The sequence below is a fragment of the Gadus macrocephalus genome, chromosome 12, assembly GCF_031168955.1.
Source record: "Gadus macrocephalus chromosome 12, ASM3116895v1".
Taxonomy (NCBI): domain Eukaryota; kingdom Metazoa; phylum Chordata; class Actinopteri; order Gadiformes; family Gadidae; genus Gadus; species Gadus macrocephalus.
In genome coordinates, this window is record NC_082393.1 from 13,294,446 (window position 1) to 13,317,178 (window position 22,733).

General features: G+C 42.7%; 1 protein-coding gene and 1 pseudogene across 11 annotated transcripts in view; one reads left to right on the plus strand and one right to left on the minus strand.

Annotated features, from left to right (window-relative positions):
* Positions 1 to 22,733, plus strand: part of rabgap1l (RAB GTPase activating protein 1-like) — a 192,923-nt gene that overhangs the window by 37,268 nt on the left and 132,922 nt on the right. The window lies entirely within an intron of this gene.
* LOC132470046 (5S ribosomal RNA) lies at positions 1,418 to 1,536 on the minus strand (annotated as a pseudogene).

Genomic DNA, 22,733 nt, shown 5'->3' on the forward strand with positions numbered 1-22,733 from the left:
AGGTCGCATATGCGACCTAATAGGTCGCACTCTGGAGCCCCGCTGGTGCGCATGAGAAAGTATCTGGTGCGCATGAGAAAGTATCTGGTGCGCATGAGAAAGTATCTGGTGCGCATGAGAAAGTATCTTGTGCGACGAGAAAATGTGTTGTGCGCACGAGAAAGTATCTCGTGAGCACGAGAAGGTATCGTACGCATATCACTGTGTGTGTGTGTGTGTGTGTGTGTGTGTGTGTGTGTGTGTGTGTGTGTGTGTGTGTGTGTGTGTGTGTGTGTGTGTGTGTGTGTGTGTGTGTGTGTGTGTGTGTGTGTGTGTGTGTGTGTGTGTGTGTGTGTGTCGTCAGCGAGTGAGTGGACGAGCAAGGAGAGCGAGTGGACGAGCAAGGAGAGCGAGTGGACGAGCAAGGAGAGCGAGTGGCAGCGTGCGTGTTGTGGCAACCTGGCTTGGTGAGTGAGCCGCCTCCTTCCAATCAGCACACGAACTGGAGCTTACTTAAAGCCAAAAATTGCACTTTTATTCAAACATAAATTATATTACTATCAAACCAAACAAAACCCAGCTTTGGAGGAATCCACAGTCTTGTTCCTCCGGGTGGAATCACATCACCCACGGAGACTGGTCTCTCCGCACACGTGAACCAGGAGAACCCTGAATGAGTGTGGAAGCATGCTTTTTAAAGCATGCTGCCCACCTGCTCATCAGGTGCTCCGCATTTCAATGATTGGCACCAATGCTCTTACTGGCGCCATCTGTTGAAAATCGGTGGTACACCGCCTCCACAACCTGCCCCCTTGGCCTCCAGGGGCGCTGTGCCAGAGACGGGTTGCCACAGTGTCAGTTGAGTGAAGTAATAACCGAGTCCGGTTGTGTGTAGGAAGAAAGCAAGGGCGTTATTTCGCATAGGTACGGCCAACTTTGGGAAAGAAAGGATTGTCCCTACCAATATTTTGATTTATTATTTAATATAACGTAAATATATTTTACATAATGCATTGAATATAATATTTTTGGGCAAACTCGGCGGCCACACCCGCGAAGACACACCATTTATGTAGCACCCACTTGGGTGATTCACGGCAGCCAATCTGCGCCAGAACGCTCACCACACACCAGCTTGAGGTGAAGAGTGAGGGAATTAATAAGTCAGCCAATTATACAGGAGGATGATTAGGGGGCCAGATTGAATGAGCCTGGTTAGGCCAGGACACCTGGGAAACCCCTGCTCTTTGCGATAAGTGCCCTGGGATCTTTTATGACCTCAGTGAGTCTGGACCTTGGTCAGTCAGGACCTCGGTATTACGTCTCCTCCGAAGAACGGCGCCTTCCGCAGCACAGTGTCCCCGTCACTGCACTGGGGCATCGGGATTGATTTTAAGGCCAGAGTGAAGAGTGCCACCTATTGGCCACCACCCGACACCACTTACAGCACCTGGTATTCCCAGGCGGTCTCCCATCCATGTACTAACCAGGCCCGACCATGCTTAGCTTCCAAGATCAGACGAGATCGGGCGTGCCCATGGTGGTAAGGCCGTATAAAGCAGACCCACTGCCGGTCAAAGTGAAAGGTGTTTTCCCCGAGAGACCTATAAGCAGACCCACTGCCGGTCAAAGTGAAAGGTGTTTTCCCCGAGAGAGCATCAGGCCTGAAGGGAACGTCTCCCCTGTGCTCCTCGGTCTGGGAGCCATCAGCAGGAAAGCTGTAACTAACCATCTCGTAGTTGGAGGCGGAGCGCAAGAGAGTATACAGTCAGGTCCATAAATATTGGGATATCGACACAATTCTAATCTTTTTGGCTCTATACCCCACCACAATGGATTTGAAATGAAACGAACAAGATGTGCTTTAACTGCAGACTTTCAGCTCTAATTTTAGGGTATTTACATCCAAATCAGGTGAATGGTGTAGGAATTACAACAGTTTGTATATGTGCCTCCCACTTTTTAAGGGACCAAAAGTAATGGGACAATTGGCTACTCAGCTGTTCCTTGGCCAGGTGTGTGTTATTCCCTCATTATCCCATTGACAAGGAGCAGATAAAAGTTTGAGAGTTAATTTCAAGTGTGCTATTTGCATTTGGCATCTGTTGCTGTCATCTCAATATGAGATCCAAAGAGCTGTCGCTAACAAGCCCATCAGAGAGATAGCAAAAACATTAGGTGTGGCCAAATCAACTGTTGGGAACATTCTTAAAAAGAAAGAACGTACCGGTGAGCTCAGCAACACCAAAATACCCGGAAGACCATGGAAAACAATTGTGGTGGATGACCGAAGAATTCTTTCCCTGGTGAAGAAAACACCCTTCACAACAGTTGGCCAGATCAAGAACACTCTCCCGCAGGTAGGTGTATGTCTGTCAAAGTCAACAATCAAGAGAAGACTTCACCAGTGAATACAGAGTGTTCACCACAAGATGTAAACTATTGGTGAGCCTCAAAAACAAGAAGGCCAGATTAGAGTTTGCCAAACAACATCTAAAGAAGCCTTCACAGTTCTGGAACAACATCCTATGGACAGATGAGACAAAGATCAACTTGTACCAGAGTGATGGGAAGAGAAGAGTATGGAGAAGATAAGGAACTGCTCATGATCCATGTTGATGGCATGGGCATGTATGGCTGCCAATGGAACTCAGGGGTTTTTACGTATTTTAAGCACATAAAAGCGATCCGGTTTAGACTACTTTCTTCAAGAACACGACAGGGTTAACACTTGGGTTTCAAAAGCACTTGGCAATCGGGCAAGACTGAAGCTGAATGTTAGACTCCACACATGTTGTGTTTAAAAAATAACAAACTTCTCTTTGTTTACTTATTAATCTAACGGTCACATCGTGCCATGAAGTGATTGCAGTCCACCGTTGCAACCGATTAAAGCTATCAGCCAGTTATATGTAGGGTTGAACACCGAAACTCGGTTCCAGTAGGGAACCGGTTCCGACGTAAACGGTTGTAACGAGATCGAATAAGAACGCACATTTCGGTTCCTCATAACGGTGCCTGACGTTTTTTAACGCCCCCTGCCCCGCCCCCATGGTGTTGCGGCGTCAACTTGCGTTAGTGCTGGGCGCTATACCGGTTCTCACTGAATAACGGTATGTATTTTCGTTAGGATATGATTTTTATATATAGCCTACCACCATACCGGTGTATTTGATCACACAACGTTCGGAACGCAGCGCTGCGCGACTATGTTTCAGACGGGACCCTTCTCAATGTTGCGGTAAACAAGTATGGTCCGACTACGACTTTCTTTATAGGTCCATGACTGCGAGGCGTGGTATTTCAGGCCAACTGGTAAAAGAGTGTGTCACGGCTTTCAAACATATAAACCATAAAGCCTATGTGTGCCTCGAGACTCGGGACGGACTTGTCAACACGCTGTGGCATCGCTTACTTGATCTTGTTTTGATTGAAGATCGGCAGGTTGTAGTGGGTGAACGTGAAGTAATGTGTGCGTGTTGCGAGCAAATGTAATTTTAAAGTAACAAACAAACAAACTCAAAGCCGATGCATGCATCCAAAACTTGCTGTTCAAAAAACAAATAAACAAATCAAAAACAGAGTCGTTATACGCGTCAAATACTTTTTCTTTTCAATACTTGGGAATTAATACAGCGCGGTACCGAGCGGTTGAAAACAATGTTGGCGTCTCCTGTGGCTGCCTTGCGCACATGAGTTATATTACTTAATATGACTTTGGCAGTAATGTTGTGCCATGATGCGTGCCTGCCTGCTTTCAGTGAGTAATTACAATTATTTGTAATTTTAAAAAGATATGTATCAGTCACAGCACTCACAGCAGCCTCTTCGGGTAAGTCGAGTAATTGAATGCCAACCGTAAATCTTGCATATCAAGTAGGCTAGCAAACACTGTTGCCATTCAACTCAGTGTCCGCTGACTTTCTGCTTAATGCAAGTGTGTGCCGTTTCGTTTTTTTAAGTACCGGTTTGAGAACCGTTTTAGCACTGGAACCGTTTGAAAAGTACCGAGTAGGCACCGGTATCGGATAAAACCCAAACGATACCCAACCCTAGTTATATGTAGACCTGCATGATTTTATGCAAATGTACATTACTAAATGTCCAAGGTAGTAGCAAAGATACCGTATTTTCCGGACTATACGTCGCTCCCGAGTATTAGTCGCATCAGTCAAAAAATGCTCCATGACGAGGAAAAAAACATATATACGTCGCATCGGTGTATAAGTCGCATTTATTTTTAAACATTTAAACAAGAACGTTTAGTCTGGAGTGACTGAATAAAATTGCAATAGCAATATAGGTGTGTCGGTCCCACTCGTAGTTCTGAGAGTATACCGAATTCAGTGACACCGGGATTCCACCGGACGCGTATGCGCCGTGGTCCTAAACCTGAGCGCGGAGGGCTCCAGTTTTCGCTGGCCAAGTCATGCGCTGTGATATGTGTGACAGCTATGTTGCACAACATTGCAGCTAAGGCTGGGGTATCTTTGGTTGAACCGGAGAACATTGAGGACGATGACGACGAGAATATAATTTATTCGGTGGTGCAGTAGGCTTGCAGCGTTCAGTTGTAGGCCTAATGAATGACGGTGCCATCTTGCGGCCGAAGATTATGTACGCACAATTTTGGCATACAAGTCGCTTCGAAATATAAGTCGCAGGGCAAGCCAAACTACAAAAAAAACGCGACTTATAGTCCGGAAAATACGGTATGTCTTTTTTAACTTTCATGTTTCTTCTAGGTCTAAATGAATAATCACAATCGCGTTTCTAGTAGTGTTGTCAGTCATAATTTTTTCTACCTTCGATACTATACCTGGAAAAATATCTATATTCTATACTGATGAAGAGAAAGTTCTCTCACGGACACGTCGGACAGCGAAATATTTGATTTAATCTTAAGGCATGATCATGGGAAAGTACTGGCTACAAAAGTTACCAAGAACACATTCGATGAAACGATAGGTGAACAAGATTCTTATAGGGAACGTTTCCATTGTGGGTAGGGAGTGGGAGTGACCTAAGGCCAAGTCAATTTGTGATACAATGGGTGGATATTGGACATGTCTGCAGGTTTGTAAGACATGGTTGTAAACAGTTTACACAACAAAGAAGTCAGTCGATTGGCCAGGGCCCCGTTTCCCGAAAGCGTCGTTAGCCTAAGTGGATTGTGAAGTGCGTCGAAAGGGCATCGTAGAGTTTTCACCGCGTTTCCCGAAAGCATCGTGGGGAACGAACGTCTTGAAAACGCTCGTAGCTAACGAGTGCTCCAGGGGTGCTCGTAGGTACTCGTAGGACGCTAAGAGCATCGTCAGCTCTAGCCTCAGTGGCGTCACCATCGGACATTCCGTCTATTGGATGCGTTTTATTAAAACGCATTGCGCCTTTATGTTCTTAGTTTGGTAATTAATAAAGATTATTAATTAATTTATTAATAAAGATGTTAAAATGGCCAAAATAAAACGGGATTTGTGCAGACTGACATAGGCTACTCATAAAACGTAGCATAAAATAATGTACAAAATTAAATAAAATTAAAAAAAATTAAATATAATAAATTATAAAAAACAAGCAAAGGAGCAGGCAAAAGGCTGGGATATGGTGGGGATTGGTCACGTTGACGGGAATGTTTAGTGACATGTGGGAGGGTGGAGGGGGTTAAAAAAAAGTCTCAAACACTCTTCGACGCGCATGAAAACCAGCCGCGTAGTTATGAGGGAGGCCGTCCTCACACCGATCTTCCTCGTCGTCATCGTCCTCAGCGTCCTCCGGTTCAAGCAATGCCACCCCAGCCTTAGCTGCAATGTTGTGCAACATAGCCGTCACACATATCACGGCGCATGACTTGGCCGGCGAAAACTGGAGCCCTCCGCCTGACTTGTGAAGGCATCTAAAGCGCAACTTCCACCTCCCGATCGTGCGCTCAACGATGCACCGGGCCAGACGGTGGGCTTCGTTGTATTCCTCATCATGGACGTCTCCCGGGTTATTCACAGGTGTGAAGAGGAATTATTTCAGGGGGGAAAATGCCGTGAAACGCACAGTGCATTCAGGATTAGGACTGATATATGTCGGTTTAAGCCTAATCAATTGTGTTTTAATGTCTTTAGCATTCATATAATTGCAGTCTATTTTTTTCGTAGGCTACTCTGCTGTTGTCCTTGATGGGGATATATTTTAACCCTTTTTAACACAATTTTCCTGCGAGATTCCTGCGTCTCCCCCTCCTACGGAGCCCATTTCAGCACCGTGTCAGTAGACAGTTACAATCCTACGACGTCGTGAGTGCAGCGAATGCGCGTTCACGTTAAGAGGAGTTTCGGGAAACGCTCCAAAGAAATTGACGATGGATCGCAAGATCCATCGTGAGAATGATCGTACGAGCGTGGATCCATCGTTATCGGGAAACGGGGCCCAGGTCACAAAACCAGACTTACTGGCTCCAGTGCAATGGCGGTTCTACACGGGGGCCCACGGGGGCCCGTGCCCCTGTGGACATGTCCCTGGCCCCCCCTGTGGCCCCACCGTGCTGACCAAATAAAACAATTATGAATTGATTATGATTTTACACGCGAGTGCCAAAAGCGGAACTAATGCGACGCAACGTTCTACACGGGTAAATTAGAGCGGCGCACCCAAACGGCGCACCCAAACACTGTGTTGCTGCTGCTCGGTGAATGCGAGCTCAGCAAATACTCCTGGAGAAAGGAGCTACGATTTCTCCTGTTGCAAAAGTCGAAGGTAAGCAAAACGATTTAATCTTTATGTGACTTGTTGTTCTTGTTGATCTTCCCGTGTTAAGTAGGGAGAGATGGTTATGCAACGAAGTGTAATGCATGCCCCTACGATTTTTTTCTTCTAATAGCAGCTATCATGAAACGAGGAAAGAATATAGCATCCTTTTTTGCCCCAGTAAACAAAAAAGTGAGAGAAACAAGTCAAGGTATTGAGAGAGCTGAGGAGCAGGAAGAGGGAGAGTCGGAGGAGGTTGGAGAGAGGGCATGTGATGAACGTGAGGGCTCTGACACAGAGAGGGAAATTTCAGAGAGTGAGAAGGATGAAGAAGAGGGTGAGGAGGAAGAAAACATACAGAGACAGAGAGAGAAACAGCCAGAGGTACAGCAAGTAAATCCATGTGGATCAAGTACTGCAGGTTTGTGATGAAGAAGGTTATTTCTGTTTGCAAAGTAGTGCAATTACAATTTCATTCATTTCATTCATCACAGTTGTCTACTGTGTATCCTTAAAATTATGCTTTCTGCTGTAAATTCAAATTGTGCCAATATGGCACAAACTTGAACTACATGCAGATATACATGCGTAAGTAAATAAATGTTGTAGTTGTGCTCTATGTTTACTGTACATCTTTCTACAGATATCAGCAAGTCCAAGAATGATGCACCAGTACAGCCGAACTTGAATATATTCCCAACCACTTTGATGGGGGACAGAAGACGGTGCTTCAGGCAAAACTGGTATACTCTTCATCCATGGCTTGAGTATTCTGTCATAATGGACTCTACATATTGCTATGCATGTAGACATTTTAACACACCAAAGGCCCCTGACACTGTTTTTGTTTCAACCCCTGGGTTTAGAAACTGGAAAAATGCAACTATGAGAAAGGCAGGGTTTTCAGTTCATGCAAAGTCTGAGCGACACAAGTGTGCGATGATAGCATGGCGGGATTATCAAAGTGCTGTTAAAAATGATGCAACACTAGCAGATATCCTTAACAAAGAACACACTAAACAAGTACAAGAAAATCGGGCATATATTAAAACAATTGGGGAAGTGCTGTTACTTACAGCTACACAAAACATAGCACAAAGAGGGCATGATGAATCTGAAGAGTCCAATAACAAAGGAAACTTTAGGGAAATTCTTAGCACAGTTGCTAACCACGACCCACTTGTTAAGAGAAGATTAACTTCTATTAACAATGCAAAGTACACAAGCAAGATCATCCAGAATGAGGTTTTGGGTTGTTTGGCAGAAATGGTTCATTCTGAAATCATAGAAGAAGTGAAGAACAGTGAGGTTTTCAGCATCATGGCAGATGAAACAAAGGATGTTTCAAAAAGTGAACAGATTTCTTTCACACTCAGGTACTATTACAATGGGGCCATTAACCTGTTAAGCCCTAGGCCTATTTCACAGGCCTCCTGCCCGAAATGACATGCCCATAATGAATAGAGTATGCCTCCACAACTACAAGGGCTATATAAATAAAGTTGGTTTCAAAAAGAAGGTAACACCTGTGAGGTGGCTTCAGAAGTGTCAGAATCGATATAGATGTTACTGTGTCAGAGTAAATTCAGCTAGAACATAGTGAGAAATGTCAATTTTCAATTTTCGCCTAGAGAAAACACATTATTTAGAGTGAATACCACCTTGAAACTATGGGATAGTAGCCCAGAACCTTTAGGGAAACATGTAACAACATCTGATGAGTACCCTGTTCCAGGATAAATGCTAATAAAGTGATTTTAGAGAGGTTTTAGTACAGGTAGGTCCAGACGGACTAGGCCTAAATGGTGCCATTTGGGCACTTTTGGGCACCATCAGTGCCATTTGACCTTTCTAAGGTACCAGACTGTAAAACTAATTTTATTTCACTGACATATCACTATAGGTATTCATTTCATCCAAATTCAACAGTTTTGACTTGTTTTGAAATTTCACCCAGACCTCTATACATTTTCCCAGTCAAAGAAAACCATACAATCGAAATGAAGTTTGACTCCAACTGGAGCAGATATATTTGAGAACAACATATAATAAAACCAAACTGTAAAAACAAAGGTAAAAACACAGCTAAAAACTACAATCACTAGGGATATATATATATATATATATATATATATATATATATATATATATATATATATATATATATATATATATATACATACACACACACATATATAAACAGAGGTGGGGGGGCTGACGCTGGAGCAGGAGCAGTCGATGAAGGTGGCTCATAATCAGCATCATCATCACTGTGGAACCCAAGAAGAAGAAAGAAAAGAATGTAACTTCAAACAGACAAGTAACGATATGTTGGGGTAAACAAGACATGTACTGGGGAAGTCAACTAACAATCCAGTTTGCACCAGTTTGAGTGTGTGCATTTACTAAATTCATTGCAGGATAATAAATCAAATCCAAGTTTATTTATCACTTGCACAGCAATGCTTGGTTTGCTAGGTCCTCTCAACAATGAAAAAAGGAATAAAGAGAAGAAAGGATAGAGATAGTATCAAATAAACTATGTACAATATATTGATAATGATAATTGATGCAAATAATATCATAAATATAAATATAAGTCAAAGAGTACCGGTAGTGAGTGTGTGGAATGAGTAGAGTGAGTAGGGTGATCGATAGATAGATTATATCTAATAAGGTGATCGATCGTAAATTTGACACCAAATCAATAAGTAATCGATAACAGAGATTACATACCTTTCAGGTGATGGAATCGATATTCTGAATCACTGTTGTCCGTGTCCAGTTCTGGCAACAGCAAGTCACTGACGTCAGACGACGACTCGAGAGGGACTACGGTAGCCCCACTGTCGCTAATGATAGCGAATGCCTCCGCAAAACTATAGGTCTTTCTCCTGCCTGCCATTATTTATTTTAAAATAATAACAAATAGAAGAAAAAGGCAAGAAAATACAAAATAACTAGCTAACTACCAGCTAACTAGAAATGCAAACGATGTAATAAGCGTGGAGAAGGAGCGTATGTCTCTATCTAGCCGGCGCTTCTGACGCGAATTATGCTGACCTTCCAGTCAAACCCTGGAAGATATCTTGGGTATCCATTGGTCAATTTGGATGATTGACCCCTCTATCGAACCGTTGGAGCCAATAGAGTCGAGGGACAGTCAAATCGAGGGACCCAAATTCATGTAAAAAAACACTATTCGCCAATCAAAAGTATCACATTGTATAACGTTTTTTATTTGTTTATTTATTTTGCTCTTCTTTGGCTGCTAGTTCAGTGAGTTTTCGTCGTAGAGTGATGCCCGTTATATCATTGGAATCTGTGAAGCCTCAGCTTTCATATGACATATAGTTTGTCCAGGTGGCATGAAGTAGCGAAATCGGCGGCGGCCAGTATGAGCGCATGCACGTTTTGCATGTTTTGCTATGGGCTCATTTAGTTGCTTGGTGTTAGAATTGTATTTTGTTTAGGTAAAAATGGTTATCATGGGCTTTTAGCCGAGCTTCTTCCCGTTACGTGGGTATGCACCATGGACATGTTGGAGCATGGTGGTGCTGTTTACAGCTGTTTACAGCACACGTTGGCGCAGCTGCCTCCGCCCCCGGGGGCGCTCGGGTTTAAGAGGTTAAGGAGAGTTTTCTCCATTTTGAATCTGCAGAGAGGTTAGATGCAGCAAGCCTAACTGGAAAAATAGTGAACTTACTGGAAAGTTACGGCCTGAACTACAAAAATAACCTTGTAGGCCAAGCATACGATGGCGCTGCCGTTATGAGCGGTAAACATTCAGGGGTTCAGGCAAGGATCAAAGAACAGGCTAAATTTGCCTTCTACATTCATTGTAGTGCACACTGTCTCAATTTAGTGTTAGTTGATGTAGTCAAAAATGTCCCAGAAACAGGAGTTTTTTTCTTTGTTACAGAGACTTTATATTTTTACCTCTGGCTCATATGTGCACCCAAAATGGCTGTCTCTCCAAAAAGAAATGTATGGCAAAACAAGAGAGTTGCAACGTTTAAGTGACACACGTTGGGCATGTCGATTTCTAGCCCTACGCAACATAATGGACACTCTACCTGCCCTTAAACGACTACTGCAACAGATTGCTCAAGAACGCCACGGTGAAAGAACTGTTGAGGCCCGAGGTCTTCTGCCTCAAATTGACCTACAATTTGTTGTGCACCTTGTCACTCTTAGTAAGTTGTTTGGGGAGACAAAACTACTGTCTGACATGTTACAGTCACAAACTGTTGATCTGGCTAGAGCTGTTGACTTGGTAAATGCTTTAGTCCAGACATTGAAAGACCACAGGCAGGAGTCTTTCTTTGATAAGTTGTGGGATGAAGCATTGACTATTTGTGAGCACTGTGATTCTGCACCATCAGTGGCAAAACGTCAGACAATGCTGAGCACTAGGCTCAGTGGCTACTGCACACTAAGCACTGTTGGTCAGAGGGAGGTAGAACGTGACAAAGCTATGTTTTGCACATCATTTTTCTATCCTGTAATTGACAGCATGCTCAAGGAGTTGAACAGACGTTTCTCCAATACCAACTGTGAGCTCATGACAAGCATACAGTCTCTCAACCCCCAGAGTGATGCCTTTTTAAAGGAGACCAATGTTTTTTCATTTGGCCGTTTGTACAATGCAGACATTGATGATTTAGGGCATGAGCTCCATCAATTTAAGAGAGTTTTGGACAGAAAAATACAGAGTGGTGAAATTACAAAGCCATGCAATACAGTTGAGCTGGTTTGTTTTATTGAGCCATACAAGTTTTCTTTGAACTCTTTAGACTGTGCAAGATTGCCGTAACCCTTCCTGTAAGCTCAGCCTCTTGCGAACGCAGTTTCTCCACACTGAAACTGATCAAAACCTTCCTGCGGTCCACCACTACTGACATGAGACTCAGTGATCTTGGTGTCCTGAGCATAGAGTCCAGAAGGGCCAAGGCTCTGGATCTGGATGCATTTGTGGACCGTTTTGCCAGACGGCACAACCGCCGTATCCTGTTGTTGTAGTGTAGTGTTTACATTAATAGGTAATGTCACATTTTTATACCCTTTGTTGTACCCTGGAGGTTTGTTCACATTGAATTGACACACTGTATTTGTACCCTGTACTGTATTTTTCATTTTTCTACGGCCCTACCTCCTTTAGCTTCAGGATTTAGGGCATGAGCTCCATAAATTGAGTGGTTAAGTTAAAAAGCCATGCAGTACAGTTCAGCTGGTTTGTTTTATTGGGCCATACAGGGAAGTTTTCTTTGTATTTTACTGATTTGAAAATAAAATAAATAAATCTTTAAATATCATTTTGTGCCTTTTTTTTTGTGCCCCTCTGGTTGAACACCGGCCCCCTCTTTGGCCCCCCTAGTAAAATTTGTCTAGAACCGCCACTGCTCCAGTGGGAACTTGAATACGAATTAACTTAACCTCTCTCAGTTAAGAGAGGAAGGGATTTGTTTTAAGTTACAGGGAGAATGTTATACAGTTCCTTCTAATGTAATAATTATATCAACAAGGTTAATATAATTTGTATGTGATTGTATATTTATAGTTATGATTGATATTTCCACGACAGTTCCTCCCTTTTTGATCATAAGATCAACACTTATTACAGGTGATATATTATGTCACAGGATTACAAATGATGGTAAAACAAGTTAAAACACAGAATAATAGGAATAAAATTCAAAGAGATTAGTAAAAATCAATCATTAATAAAGTAATCAATATATACATTAGTAAAATTGCAAATTCAAAGAAATTAGTAAAAGTAAAAGTAATCATTAATAAAGTAATTAAATGAAAGTCAAAGAAATTAGTAAAAATAAACAATAAAGCAATAAATATGTACATTAGCAAAACTTGTAAATAGAGAGCTTAAGATTAACTATGTGTCAATCATTAATAAAGCCATAAAAATGTACAAAAGTAAAAATTATGTTTGGTATGTTAGGTCACTCATTTTCCATTTGGTATCTCTTCATTGGAGTAAGGGGCCTATTCTGATTTGTAGTAGGAGTAGAAAGCGTCTGCCATAGCGCATGGGGATAGCGCTACGGCCATCAAGGGTAATTCTGAGGATACAGAGTGGGGTCTGATTCCACAGATCTTGGTGGTGTTGAATTGCAGCAAGTGGGCTTGCAAACTGGTTGTGTGATGATGTGGTTAGCTGGGGTTCCGCTATGGTCGGGAGTCGGTCGTTACTGGTGGTTGCGTTGCATTGGTCTGCTGGGCTCATCAGGAGTATTATGCAGATCACGGTAGGGGTGGTCCATCCGAGGCGTTGGTGCTTTCCTCTTCCGGAGTTGTGGTCCATCCGAGGCGTTGGTGCTTTCCTCTTCTGGAGGTGCTGGGCGGCATCGGCTTGCATGGATGTTCTGGTTTTCCTTGGAGTTTGACTGCAGTCCTCGTGGTCAGTAACACCTGGATTGGTCCTTGCCATCTGGGAAGGAGAACATTTGGGTTAAGTGACTTTAACATGATCATATCACCAGGATGAAAGCCATGGGTAGGGCTGTCAGATGGTATTGGAATAGAGAAAAACGCTGAGCACAGATTAATTACTGTGTAATGTGTGGAATCTGAAAGGATTGATGACAGTATTGTATGTGGGGTTATGGGTGTGATGGGAACAACGCAATTGTGGACTGCTCTCAAATCTTGTACAAATCTCTATTCATCTGGTCTCCCTGGCTTCGAGAGGGGCAATATGGGTGTGTTACAAGGACTAGTAGTTGTTTCCTTTAGAATACCTTGAGATAAAAGAGCAGTTATTACCGGCTGAATTCTATCTAATGCTTCGGGGGACAAACGATACTGTCGAATACAAGTCAAAGTAGCATCTGACTTTAATGTAACTTTAAGAGATGGAATGTACAACTCGAATTCGCAAACAACAGGGTTTTCAAATCTAGTCTCCAACCGTCAGACTGTAGTGTGTGCAGTATACCTGTAGAGTTTGCTGATGAACTAATGGGTTTTGTGTTGTGTATGGTTTTAATCATGTTTTCTAATTCTTGGGGTGTATGTGTTGGTGAAATAGCTAGTATGATGTGTGGTACAGTTGTATGGTCGTGAAGGAGAGAAAATTTGTCTTTTTTTTTTTGAGAGACACAACTGCAGCACAACCGGCCGGACCAATGTATAGTTGCGTGATAGGATTAAATGCAGCAGTGTGATTTAGAATATCAACAGAAGCACGTCTTCTGTTGATATTCTATTGGTACGACGTTGTTAAACAATGTAGCGTTACTTATCATCGGGTATTCGCATAAACATACCATCCGGAGTGCAAAAGATTACTGCATTTAGTTTACACAACATATCTCGTCCCATTAAATTAACAGGAGAGGAGGGAGAGATTAAAAACTTCTGTTCCAACGGGACATGTGATGCAATAGTAGGAACCGGCTTTGATATTGTTACACTCATCGTAATGCCAGCAATACCAACCGTTTTCAATGTTTGGTTACTTTCTTGTAAAATGCCAGTTTTGTTAATAGCTGATACTGTAGCACCAGAATGGACAAGAAATTCAAAATGGTTTTGTCCTACCTGCACGGAGCATTTTGGATTTTCAGTGGGGGTGGAAGACAGTTGAAGAAGCGTTGCCTGGATCCTTGTTTCCTTTTCCAAGGGGTCCTAGTAATGATTATACTCACCTGGGCGTTGGAGCGGGTTCTTCATGGTGTGGGGGCGCTGACTGGTTCCATGGGCGGGGCCGACGGTTTTGGCCTTGTCTCTGTGTTTCTTTCTGCAATATCTCCCCCGATGACCAATCTTTTCGCAGTAATAGCATCTGTTTAGGTCTCTAACAAGTTGACGTTGGCTCCTTACACAAAGTGTAGCGAGGGCGGTTTTGTCTTTTATGTTGTTTTGGGCTGTTTTAATAGCGTCTACTTCGGCGGCTGTTAACTCTATTCATTAATTTATCAACATGTTCTGCATTACTAGTTGCTGTTATGTTCAACAGAGCTGTTCTATACATTTCTGGCCAATCTGGGTTGATTCGCATAGTTTTTTTTGAAAATGTTAGACACGATTTCTGGAGTTACTTCTTGTTTAACTGGTTTCGGTATTGGGTGTCGTTTTTCCGTGCGAATCCATGCATCTAAACAATTCTGTGTGTAATGAAAATCCCATTTCGGATCTGGTCCAGACGTTATTGTTTCTTTTAATTCTTGTAGTTTGCAAGAATCAAAAGAACCACCTATTGGCCAACAGCCATCTGTCCATTCGTACACATCATAAGTAAATGGAAAGACCGAGTATATGCCTTCTTCTCTCAAGACTATATCTGCGGGGGATCTTGGTGGCACTATAGGATCGTTTTTTTTCTTACCATACCGAGTTCTTTTCACGTCCGCTCTTTTTTTAATTTGCTTAGATACCGTTATTGTCACCTTAGCGTCCCGTTTTGATGAATGGGCGCCCATTTTACTCTTTATGATTGTGGGAGTCAGACGTTCTTTTGGAAAGAAAACACAAACAAATTAATACAAATAAAGGAATACACACACAGCTGATACAACAGATAGGGATATACGTAACAAAACACAATCACTTGGGTTATAGTTTTACGTCATGAATTCTTTAATGCTAAAAGTAGGCTATGTTAATGTTATTTAATAATTTTAAAACATGTGGGACTCAACGTAAATGGAGACCACAGATCTGTTTGATAAAGAAACAAAGAAATGTTACCTAACTGAATGATATTAATATATTTTGTACAAATTTGTAAATCAGAGTAAAGTCAATGTCTCAAAGGAGCCCGATTTATTTATTTCTATGTTAGTTTCAGGGTACTCACTCGTGGTTTGTCAATCAAACCTGTTTGAAGAATAAACTTCTGTGGAGTTGAATTGTCCTCTGGCTCTGGATCAGTGTCCTGAACTGCTACGTTTTTCGGGCATTCGTTCCTTGGACATTGCTATTTATCTGAAAAAATCTATACGATCTCTCAGATCATATTGATACAACTCAGCAGTAAATCTATTACAATCGCATTCAAATACATTTAGAATTTCGGGACGGCGTAAAACTGCTTCTCCAGCGCTGTGGAGAGAAGAAGGGTCTACAAGAGGTTGTAGACAACATGAAAGCAAAGCATGGAAAGAAAGGATAGAAATACGGCGCGAAAAATACATAACATAACAATTGGGATGAGACACTACGATATTCTTTATATATTTTTTAGAGCTGTCAGTTAAACGCGTTATTAACGACGTTAACGCAAACCAAATTTAACGGCGTTAAAAAAATTATCGCGCGATTAACGCAATTATTTTATAAAAAAAAAAATTAGATTTTTATTTTTTTTTGGCTCAAAACAAAGAAGCAGTAGCCTGACTGCTATGTTCAAATGACATTTGTTCAAAGCAGTCGTTTAATTGCACTATAGGCTATTTTTTTGTATCCTGTTTTGATCAGTATATGCCAATGTTATCAATAGAAAATCATTTGCACAAGGCAAGCCGATACACTTCACCATGTTGATAAGAGAATTAAAATGAGAAGAATTATAGGAACAAAAAAATCAAGGGATATTTAGCATAGAAAAATAATTTGCGATTAATCGTGAGTTAACTATGACATTAATGCGATTAATCACGATTAAATATTTTAATCGCTTGACAGCTCTAATATTTTTCTTTTCACAAACGAGGGGGGCCTATTCCCTCAGTTGTTTCAGTGCCATACTTACCTGCTGGCACTGTTTGCGTCCGTAAAGGCCGGGCGTTATTTTTCTATTATATTTAGTTTTACCACTCGTCCACTTTTCTGAAAAAAGATAAGTTTAGTAACATGACAAGAAAAGTTGAACAGTGGTTAAATCAAATTTTCCGCCGTCGTTGGTGTCTTTTAGGTTGGGAGGCTCCTCTATTTTATGTACATTTCATTCAGGTTCAAACAACATGAGGCCGCTCAATTCATCCTACTTGGTTTTCCCGTGGGTGCAATCATCAGCCCTATTTGAAATAGATCTCTGTCCATTCATCATACCTTTGAACCGTTTCTGTCAGTGCAGAAACGTTGCAAAGGTCCGGGTCAAAATTAAATAACTTCTTCCCGTGGGTGCAATCATCAGCCCTATTTGAAATAGATCTCTGTCTATTCATCATACCAGTGAAAGGTCTGTCAGTACAGAAACGTTCAAAGGTCCGGGTCAGAATTGAACTTCCGAGGGACGTACATTACCCATTCATCTGAGGTCCAAGCAAATACATTCACTGGTTGGCCGTATGTGGGGTCCCAAACTGTTTTATTACTGGGCTACTTACTGAATGGGTTTTACTTGGGATGCACAGTTATTTGTAACACACCAACGTAACTCTTGTAATGTACGTAGTTCTTTGGAGGGTTATTACCCTTACTGAGGGTAATCAAAACGTCCTCCGCCAACATTCCTGCATTCATCACATAACAAGAGTTAATCTGCAGAGCGAAATCTTGCTAATGATTCGCACGGCACAAGCTTTCCATTCGTAGGAACAAACAGTCTACTACTGGCCAATCCTTGATTTCTATGTAGTACGGATTATCAATTCGTAGGGATTCCTAATTCTTGGATATTTTAGCAAAAAATATCAGACAGAGCCTCCGCCTAAATAAGAATTTAAATGAAACCTCATGCTTTTAGATCGATCTTCCCGAGGGCGTCATCTTAACCCTTACATAAAATAAACCACAAGTTTACATTCATCATACCAAAGGCAGGCAACTATGTCCACTTATCCCCTCTTTCTTTTTTTTCTGGAGGGATTATTTTCTGGAGGGATTATTACCCTTAATTAGAGTCGTATTTTAGCGAGTAGAGTCAATACAAAGGAGTTACCAATAGTATTGTATATCTCCTCATAGGAATCTCAAAACGTTGCAGTCCAAGGTCGTTATAAACCTCCGCCAACACCCCTGCATTCGTCCCGATTAAGAAGTGAGCTGAATAGTTGTTTTAGTGCTAATCGCCTCCAAAGGATCGGGTCAGATCCTAATCACATGGGTTTATCTATTTTCCAAATTCCGGATCCCGTCAGAGGGTCAGAATGGCAAGATAGTCATTTAAAAAAAAAACATAACTTACCAGTCTGATGATCTCATATTGGGATCCTGCCGACAACGCCATTTGATGAAGAGAAATTTCTCTCACGGACACGTCGGACAGCGAAATATTTGATTTAATCTTAAGGCATGATCATGGGAAAGTACTGGCTACAAAAGTTACCAAGAACACATTCGATGAAACAATAGGTGAACAAGATTCTTATAGGGAACGTTTCCATTGTGGGTAGGGAGTGGGAGTGACCTAAGGCCAAGTCAATTTGTGATACAATGGGTGGATATTGGACATGTCTGCAGGTTTGTAAGACATGGCTGTAAACAGTTTACACAACAAAGAAGTCAGTCGATTGGCCTGGTCACAAAACCAGACTTACTGGCTCCAGTGGGAACTTGAATACGAATTAACTTAAAGGTCCCATGACATGCTATTTTATGTATTCTTTAATATAGGTATTAGTGGGCAACTAACACAGTATTCAAAGACGTTCCCGAAATTCAGCCGTGGTGCAGAGTTACAGCCACTCCGAGCCAGTCGCACATTGAGCTTCCCCCAAATGCGCTGTTTTGGTGTCTGTAGCTATAATGCAAATGAGGAGGAGCGAGGCGGGTCAAGGAGGAGGGTGGGGGTGTGGCCCTGAGCAGCTTGCAGCCACGGTACCATTCGCTCTCTTTACAGTGGATGTATCGCAATGGCGAGGCGCACACAGCCTTTAGCCGTGTTCTGTAAATATTCTAGAACACACATCCTGGTTCTTCAACGTCCTTATCAATGTGAAGTAGACTGAACCACGACAAGGAGGAGAAAGGGATCGTTGCCGGGCAGCGCTTAGGCACCTCCGCCTCCGGCGGTGGTCCCTCAGCGGGTCTCAAGCTGGAGACATTCGCCGCCAACAATCCCTTTCTCCTCCATGTCGTGGTTCGTGTTCTTGAGGGAGTCAAAGCCAAAGTTCCTTCCCCCCAATTCATTCTCAACCTTGGCTGAGATAACCCCCAATACGAGTCTCGTTGTAGAAATACCAGAGACGAGAGTCCGACAGAACGGTTATCCAAATAACAAGGTCATTTTGTCGAGCTAGCTCGGCTAAGCATCGACACTCTCCTCTTCCACTCCGTCTTATCGCTCATTAGGGCGGGGAGTTCTTCGGCGTGGCACCCAATGTCATCTGCCAGTTGTTCAGGGTAGGTTCTCTTGGGGCGGCCTTGTGATCTTCTTCCATGGGAGGGCGACCAGAGCAGCACTTTTCCCGCCAGTTCTTCCTTATTCCGCCAGCAATGTCCGGCGAAGCGAAGTCTCTGTAGTCTGATGGATTGGCTGATGGGTGGAATGTTGGCATAGAGTTCCTTGTTCGTCGGATGGTCACGCCATGATCTGTTTAGAGCTGCACGGAGCATACGGGTGTAGGCCCCATCTATCTTCTTCTCCAGTTTAGATGTTAGGGTCCAGGTGGTAGAGCCATATGTGAGGACGGATTCCACTGTTGCCCTGAAGAAGTTTCTCTTGAGTTTGTCTGGGAGGTTCGATTTCCAGATTTTATCCATTCCTTTGAGTGCTCCCCATGCTTTTCCGAGTCTGATGTCGACATCACGTTTGGTCGAGGCGATGTAACTGCCCAGGTACTTAAAATCGTCCACCCGTTTGATCTTTTCGCCACTCAGACAGCTCATACCTGCCGATGCATCTTCATTCAGGCATATGAATTCTGTTTTGACGGCATTTACGTAGAGTCCGATTTCTTTAGCTAGCTTTTCAATGCCATGAAGGAGTGATGTTGCATTTCCAAGGTAGTCTGTGAGTATTGCAATATCATCGGCATAGTCAGCGTCTGATCTTTTGAGCTGGATGTCGCCTACTCGTTCGGTGAGTGTAAAGCCAAGTTCCAGGTTATCGTCGAGGGCTTTTCTAAGCACATAGTCCAGGCAGATGATGAATAGGAAGGGGGCCAAGGTGTCTCCTTGCAGGACTCCGGTGGTGATGTCAAAGAAATCCGTGTCTCCATCGGGAGAGCGCACCATAGACCTAGTGTTTTTATACAGCATCATGATGGCGTCTACTGTTTCCTTTGGTATTCCATATGCAGTAAGGATCTCCTCCATTTTTCCACGGTGGATGGAGTCAAAGGCTTTCGAGAAGTCGACAAACAGAAGAGTTGCTGGAAGGTTTTTTGCATTTACTCCTTCTAACATCCTACGAATGGTCAGTATCTGTCCCGAGGTAGATCTGTTTGCTCTAAAACCATTTTGATTCTTCCTCAGTATGGGGTCAATCTCTGGGCGTACTCTGTTTAGTAGCATCAGGTTGTAGGTTTTTGCCGCGATTGCTGTTAGCGTAATGCCTCTGTAGTTCGTCGTGATCCCAAGATTACCCTTTTTTGGGAAGGGGAGTAGGCAGCCTTCAGACCACCTCGCAATAGGGTCTTGATTATAGACGCTGTTCGTCATGTCTAGTAGGGTGTGATGGAATTCTTCTAACTTCCATACTTCTGCTGGTATTTCGTCGAGTCCACAGGCTTTACCATTTTGTATGCGGTTGATTGCCAGCTTGAGTTCTTCCATTGTGAAAGGACCTTTCTTTATTTTGAGCTCGTCCGTAATTATTGGCGTCACTTGCTCGTTGGAGTTTTGTGGTGGTTTACCGAGAAGGTCTTGGAAGTGTTGTTGCCAAAGCTGTAGCCGCTGTTCCTGGCTTGAGGCCTTCAGTTTGCCTCGGGTGTTCTTTTTCCTTCCGCTGATTTCGTTGACTGTCTTCCATGCTTCAGCAGCCTTTTTGTTGCTAGCCGTGGTTCTGATGTGGTTGATTTTACTCTGTAGATATTCCGTTTGCTCAGCTTCATATGAGCTTTTGAGCGCCGACCGAGTATCTTTGAATTTTTTAACATTCTCATGGGACGGTAAAGAGTTCTTAAGTTGTGCAGCTGTGTGCAGCTTGTGTCGCTTTTGGCAGATATCTGCAGATTCCCATGGTTTACGTTTCTTTGTCTTGGGTTTCAGCGGGATGGTGTTCTTGGCTGTTTCCCTGCATGCCGTTTCAAAATTGTCGTAGGTGGAATTTACGGAGGGGGCTGATACAGACTCTTGGAGAGAAGCAAATCTATTATTCAGCTGAATAACAAAAGTCTCATGGATCTTAGGGTTCGTCTTTAGAGTTGACCAGTCATAAGGAGCCACATTGCTTGATATTTTCTTATTTGCACGTAGACTCAGGCGGATTTGGGTTGAAACAATACGGTGATCAGATGCAACACTGACGAAGGAATTATATGCTCTGCAGTTTTTAGCACTGTTTCTCCACTTCCGATTTATGATTATATAATCTAGTTGGGCTTTGTATCCATTTGGGGCTGTGTGATTCCATTGCTGTCCAGACCTTTTCTGATAAATGGTGCTCTGGCAACCAAGATTGTTTTCTTGGAGGTAGTCTTTTAGCATTTTGCCATTTCTGTTTGTTTTTGGGTGGAATGCAAATTTAAAGCCGTCGTCCTGTCCAAGATGGGCATTGAAATCTCCGCCAATGATAAGGACATTGCTCTATATCTAAATAATATCATATAATACATAGAAATCTATATCATTTCATACATATTATCACGGCCAAAAGCTGTGTGCCCCTCCAGACGATATAATGAATCACAAACGACTTTGTCGGGTTCTGCGACGTCTCTGGTTCTTCCACTTTCACATCAACCTGAAGTCGACTGAACCGCGCGCTGCCTGCTGCCTGCTGCCGGCTGCCCGCTGCCGGGCGATGGTGCCTCGCGGAAACCGGCGGCATGTCGCAGTTCATGTACTTCAGCGAGTCAAAGCCAAAGTTCCTTTCCCCCAATTCCTTCTCAACCATGGCTCAGATAACCCCCACAACAGTCTTGTTGTGGAAATACAAGACACGTCAAAGAACCAACAAGAAACACTTGCGTTACAGTGTGTGTATTCACACACACAAACACACACACACGTGGCGCTCGCACGGTCGAGTCTCATTGGCGGGCCAACGTCTCTGGGCGGGCCAGGCAGAGTAAGGGGAGGAGCTGAGATTCCTGATGACGTCAAGAATACAGACATTCCAAATCAGCGCACTTGAGCTTCCGTTTTTTCAAAGGCGAGCAGAACAGCTAGTGCTCGTTTTACACCAAACTCAAGTTTTAGCCATTGGGGGACCATAGGCAGGCTAGGGGAACTCATATTTATGTTAGAAAACCTCATAAAGTGAGATTTTCATGTCATGGGACCTTTAACCTCTCTCAGTTAAGAGAGGAAGGGATTTATTTTTAAGTTACAGGGAGAATGTTATACAGTTCCTTCTAATGTAATAATTATATCAACAAGGTTAATATAATTTGTATGTGATTGTATATTTATTTATAGTTATGATTGATATTTCCACGACATATACCATCTTCGATATTTTTTTTTAAAAGAACGTACCCAAAGTAAATAGAGTATATCTCCAGAACTGCATGGGCTATAATGTCATCTTGGTGACAATAGAAAGATTGTTGTGCAAGTGAAATATTCAATGTGGATAATACTTGGTTAAAGTGAATGAAGCCATGGAACACGGCATAAGTGAAAGATAACATCTCCACCTGAAATAATTATCATTTGGTCGTTATTAGTTGGTAGCGCTGGCTTACTATGATACACAAATAATGGTAGATATCTTACAATTTTGACACTTGACACCTATTTAAAGTTCAGGGTAAATATAATTAGGGCTGCAACAACGAATCGATAAAATCGATAAAAATCGATTACTAAATGCGTTGGCAACGAATTTGGTCGTCGATTCGTTGCGTCGCGCGATTAATAAGTTACTCATAGGCGCAGCACTGTTTACAGCCAGCCGCCGACTGGTTGGTTCACGGTTCATGCACGCCCACAGCGAGCTTCAGTGTGAGCGACCACAGCTTGTATTTGTCATATCTTAAAACTGGACTGTAGGCCTACATAAAAGT